Genomic DNA, 6,229 nt, shown 5'->3' with positions numbered 1-6,229 from the left:
AAGTGCGTTGAGATCGTCCGCACAGACATATGGAGATCGTCTGTGTCGATATGTAGACCTCGTGAGTCCCCCATGTGTCATGAACTCTCGATGTATTTCCAAGGAGTATCATGTATATACGGTTGAGAAAGTAATTGGCATTATGAGGCATATCACTTCATAATGTCACATTGCATTGCATCCCATTACATCCTTCATTCTTGATGATTATTTATTTTATTGGTGGTTGGCAAGTACTTGATATTTGATTATCTTTATTTGATGGACTTGATCTTGTGTGTTGCTGATATTGTGAGTGCCTTTTTGTGAATGTTGTGATTGTTGAATATTAACTTTGTAGTTGAGGATATGTAATATTTTAAAATGATTTTGATGAGGTGGGTGCTATGAAAACTGTGAACTGTTAGGTTGGACTGATTTTTATGCAAGTTGAAGTTGTTGAGATTTGTTTGGTGCATAAGGAGTACCCGTATTTTATCCCCTTAGCTTGTGTTTAGAAGTTTACTTGCTTGGGTACCGTGTGGTTTTGTACTCACCCCTTGCTACTACAATATTTTTTGTAGGTTACTAGCCTGGACCTTTGTGATATTTGTCTTCTTCTTGTCCGAGGCTTCTTGTGGAGAATTGTGAGGTAGTTGCTTGTTGTCTCAGAAGACCTTCTTACTCCTTTATGTGATCTTTTTCTATTCGAGAAACAATGTCATTTGATAATTTTTTTCCTTTGAATCAATGATAATACTTTAGAGGCTTCTACACGTGACAACCAGATTTTGGAGGGTTTTTTTGAGTAAATTATGGAATTTCTGCATTTTATTGTAATGATGTAGGTTTAGGCTGACTTGTCTTGGTGGGATAATACGAGTGCCATCACGTTCATTTTTGAGTCGCTACATATACAAAAAAAAATGATATCTAGAAATAAAATTACTTTGTAATGTATGCAATTTGTACTTCGTAAAATAATGCATAGTTAGTTCTAAACAAAAATCTTTGCTGGAATGTAGTATTATTATCATAAGAGCAAAAAATATCGTTCTACTGTGGAGGTAAGAAAATAATCGCAACTTGAAGTTGATCAAAAATCCATTGAAGTAAAAGAGGTAAGCTCTTACATTGCTTTTCTGCAAGAGTGATTTTCATGACGACCTCCTAACTATATGACATTAACTTTTATTTTCATGTTAAGATGCAAAGACATCTACATTATTCTTATTAATTGTTTTTATTTATCCAAAGGTTAGGGCTATTAAAAAGCACTCCATGAAAATAAAAGCTAAACTTTCTATATTGAAAAGGAAATTTGCAAAAAAGAAACAGAAAAGCAACAACCATCGCAAAAGAGAGGTAAAAAAGTTTCTTGTAGAAGCAATGAAAAACCGTATGAATAGGTATGTCAAACAAAAAAACAAGGTAAGTTAATATTACGCTAGCTGTTTTATACAAAAGAAAAAAATGTAGAAAATATATGAACTATAAATTTATCAATCTCATCATAGAATTTTTTTTATCATTATAATCTTATTTTGTAACGGATTAACAACAAATTATCGAAATATAGTTGTTAGCTATAAGATATTTGGTGATTAATGTTTTAGTTGCACTGTATTTTTTTGGTCGTAAATTTTTTATACATATTTTTTACATTCTCATAACAAAAAATATTTTAAAATGAAAGGATAATGTTGGAATGTCATAACAAGATTCCTCCCCAAAAAAGATAAATAGATTCTTCAATCCTAGAGGGAAAGCTTGGAACAAAGGAGAAAGTAAGAATATTATTCACACCAAAGGAAAAATACAAGCGAGAATGTTTTCGGAACAAATTATATTGGTGTTGGCATCACAATGTTAAACTAATTGTGGGAGGTCTAGTTGGCTACGATAAAAAAAAGCTAGTAATGGTGCAAATGGTAGCAGCAATGAAGGAGGGAGATGTCGCAGATTGATAGTGGTAAAATTTATATATTACAACATCGGTTTTCCATGAAGTTGGTGGAGCTAGTACTGGTGAGTTTGGTGATGTCATGGGATATATAGAGTGTCATGGATCCGGTGCAAGCAGTGGTGGAAATGAAAGAAGGTAGAGGCCTTGGTAGAATTTGAATATCCCAACATTTGTTTTTGATATTTTATTCGATTTTTAAGTACAAGTATTTGTGCCTCAAGTAGTTGATGAATTTCTTTAAAGAATTTGCTTCATATTTTGTTCTATCAATAAAATTAGGTTTTTTTGAATACAAGATCTTAGTTGTTCAATATTTTCTAGATTATAATATGTTAGATTCAATAAAACTTTGTCTATTTTAATACAAGTAAAATTCAATCAAACTTTGCTGAAATATAAATCTAAATAATTTTAAAAGGAATAAGGAAAAATATTAATTTTCTATATCAAATAGACATAAAAAAAACCTCAAAAGTATTGACTAACAATGAGTAAGGTTGCTTGAGAAGTATTTCTTTCTCATTACGATGTTTATTTATATGTATTGATTATGCTTATGGATTTTCATTGACTAACCATGATGTTTATGTTGTTTATGCTAGATCCCATATGTATTATTGGATTGTACTAACTCATACTTTGCCTACATTCTTATCAAATATAGGGTCCAACGACATAGATTCTCACACTCATGGCTAGCTTCTTTGTCATTCAAGGAGTGAAGATTTGGTGAGTCCTCCTTGTGTTCGAGGATGTCATTACTTCTTTAGTTTATGTATTTTCGTTTGTGTTTTCGACTATTGTGTGGGCTGCTCCCAAGATTTTACTCATGATGTTTAGATGTTTAGACACAATGTTATTAGACTTTCCATTTATTTTATAAAGACTTCGATTGGATTGAAAAGTTTAAATTTCCCCTCATTTCTATTACTTCATGTTATGATACTAAGTGGATTGTAGGAGGTCTCTCGACGTCTATACACCTTGTTACATCTAGGGTGTGCGTCAAACTTGGTTGTCAAAGAACGCCTCAATACAATGATTGTTCATGTTATGGACATAATTCTCCTAATTGTGCATGCCCAACAAATTGAGGAATAAAAGCTCAAGGTGAGATCTAGGGAAGCAAAGAGGGCAAGGATAAAGGATTGTAACTTCTCATATTGTAGGTTCGATGGACGAGGTCATTAAAGGTTTAGGCAAAGATTCTCTGGGAAAGGTTCTTCAAATGCTCCTCCGAGGCCTAACAATGAAAGGGTATCTAACCCAAAACCCCAAGGAGATGGAAGTAAGTCCACGATGCCTACCTATGCTAAGTGAGGGAGAAACCATTAGAGCAAGTTTCTGCGATCTCTAATGCTTACTTTTGGTGTGGTAAGACGGATCATAATATAAGGAATTCTTGTTTGGTTTCTAATAACTAAAGATATAATCGGCGTAGGGCTTAACCCAACCCCTCATCTTGTCCAAGTGAGTCGAGTGAAAATGCTCCTAAACAAAACCAATTTTATGATCTCCATATTAGAGGTGATCAAGAGATTTCCCTCTATATAGTGATCGGTATATTGACAGTTTTTTAAATTGATGTGTATTCTTTGCTAGACCTCGGTGCTACTTTTTCCTTTGTGACTCCTTATGTGGCTATAAGGTTTGATATGCTCCCCCGATATGTTGATAGTGTTTTTATCTATTACTATCCCTGCTGTTGATTATGTGTTGGCTAAGAGGGTGTATAGAAGGTGTCCCATTTCCTTGCTTGATAGAGTTACTCTTCTTGACTTGGTAGAACTTGATATGTCATACTTGGGATGGATTGGTTTCACTCATACAATGCTTGCATTAATTTTAGAACTAGAGTGGTTAAGTTCCAATTCCCAAATGAGCCTACTCCTAGAGTGGAAGGGGGTAAATTCCATGCCTAAATGTTAAAGTTTATCAAGAAACAATCCACATCATTCATTCCTTATATTATAGTTTCATTATCCATACTTACTTTTTAATGACATGGGGATTCGTCTCTTTGACTAGCTTATAAAGGCTTATATGTATTTGTCTCTTGGCTTCCTTAATTTTAGAGTGTGGGTACTCACCTCTATAACTTCATCACATGACGTAGGTACTTGCCTCCGCATCGTTCATCATATAATAGGAATACCCACCTCCACACTATTTCATAGGGATCATGGACATTTGCTTCCATGTCAATTCATCATAGTATGAATGTGGGGACTCACCTGTTGTTCAATTATAAAGAATAGGTGAATCACCTCGTATAATTCATATGAAGTTCAATGGTTATCTCATCTATACTCATCATTTACATAGTCGTTTAGTCTAAATTCATTTTCGATGAGCAATCCTTTAAGCTTAGAATAATTCATGTGAGAAAGCCTTTCACATTCATTCATTCATAATTAGCAATTCAAGTGAAGTGTCCCTTCCTCAACAGTAACATAAATTACCAACAATCATACCCTAAGCTTTATTCTCAAAGCCCTAGGTTTCATGATCATGATCTAAGCTTCATTCTCAAGCAATTGTAATCATAATCAATCAATCCTATAAGGATACATCAAAACACACAAATCTTCACTTCATGTCATCGACCCAATTATATCAATTCTAGGTTAGAATCATAGAATATGCATAGATACATGTAGTTTCAATCTACAAATATGTAATTATACTAATTAAATAATAAACAATAACAATTAACTCAATTGGATCCTTAATCATCAGAAACCCACAACAGTTGAGGAAACCCTAGCTAGAATTAATGAATTCTTCATCAAATTGGGGGAATTCTAGGGGACTCCATGGATTAAAAACTATCATACCTTGATCACAAATCCCTCACAAGCTTGAAATTTGGACACTTGATCCTTGACCTAGCTTCCTATTCTTCCGTCTTCTTCTAACTTTTAGAAAGAGAATATTTGAGAGGATTTTCTTTGGATTTGAGTGACTGACTTGAATGAGAGGTTTTGGGGGTTAAAATTCTCATATATGTGTTTTAGACTTAGGCAAAACGACACAACTTTGATTTAATTAAAAGCGGAAAAGACCCTTAAATCCCTAAATAAATTCCATGAGTTGAAGTTATCATATATATATATATATATATATATATATATATATATATATATAAGATAACCCTTGATCCACCTACATGGTGCCACCGCAAACTAGAATTTTTTTTATGCTATTTCCAAAACTGGCATTTCCCTTTCATGAAAAGTTATAAATTTAATGAAAGGTTGTGACCTTCTTGAAGGGTTGTACCTTTTCAAAAGAGTTTTGACCTTTCCAATAAGACACAATAAACATTCTTTCACACTACCATTTGTTGTCTATAAATAGAGGAATTTCCTCTCATTTTAAACCAATAAAAAATTTGAAATTCTTTTTTCTTCTCTACACTTAAATAATTGTGTACTTTGCTCTGATTAAATGACTCTCTCACTCCATTGTTTTTATATCAATATATTGGTGAATATAATCGTTCTATCATGAGAGGTTATATTCCTTAAACCTCGGGTATTAAAGGGGAATAATTTCCTCCAGGGGACATTGTGCATTCAGTGGACTTGATTTTTTTCATTATATTTCATTCTATTATTACAGATTCTGATATGTTTTTTTAATAGGTAATAATTTATGCATGTTTTATTAATTGTTATTTTTGAGTAGATTGTTTAAATTTTATTTTTTATATTTATGCATAATTATTGTTATGATTATTGTTAGCACTGATTAAATAATAAACGTTAACTGAGTATTCAAGCAATTTTGCTCTACAGGAATTGTTAAAGGTACAGAAAAAAAAGACCTTACAAATCTCTAATTTCTTCATCAACAACATCATTTCTTCATACACAAGGATGACATTTTGTGTTGTTTAGAAAATTCTCTGATAGTTAATAACTTCACATGCCCATATATCTTTTTTGTTTTTATGTTGTTATCTGTTTTCACTAAATTTTATCAGTGGATATTATGAGTACTTTAAGAATTGAAAGTTGATTGAAGTGTTAGTCAATTTTTTGAGGTATGTTATTTCAATACATGAGAACTTTTTTGGTCAAAATGATTTGTTATCGTCATTGGATGTCTCATAGTTTATTCCCTTTAATGCATGTTTTGCTCGATGTTTTGTTATCTCCTTAAATTTTATTGAATATTTTTCGTTTTGTATGTATATGATCTCGTTGAAACAACGTTTTTATCATTTCAATGTTTTTTTTCCTTCTCATTCAACTATTCTAAATATTTTTAGTGTGAGTT

General features: G+C 32.3%; 1 long non-coding RNA gene across 1 annotated transcript; it reads left to right on the top strand.

Annotated features, from left to right (window-relative positions):
* The first annotated feature begins 1,594 nt into the window (after positions 1 to 1,594).
* Positions 1,595 to 2,856, top strand: LOC109119160 (uncharacterized). The gene is made up of 2 exons (XR_002026373.3): positions 1,595 to 2,080; positions 2,610 to 2,856. It is a non-coding gene; the product is annotated as an uncharacterized lncRNA (long non-coding RNA).
* The last annotated feature ends 3,373 nt before the right edge of the window (positions 2,857 to 6,229 follow it).

Source organism: Solanum lycopersicum, chromosome 12, assembly GCF_036512215.1.
Source record: "Solanum lycopersicum chromosome 12, SLM_r2.1".
Taxonomy (NCBI): domain Eukaryota; kingdom Viridiplantae; phylum Streptophyta; class Magnoliopsida; order Solanales; family Solanaceae; genus Solanum; species Solanum lycopersicum.
The sequence above is the reverse complement of the archived record's forward strand: the minus strand, read 5'-3'. Positions and strand labels throughout refer to the sequence as shown.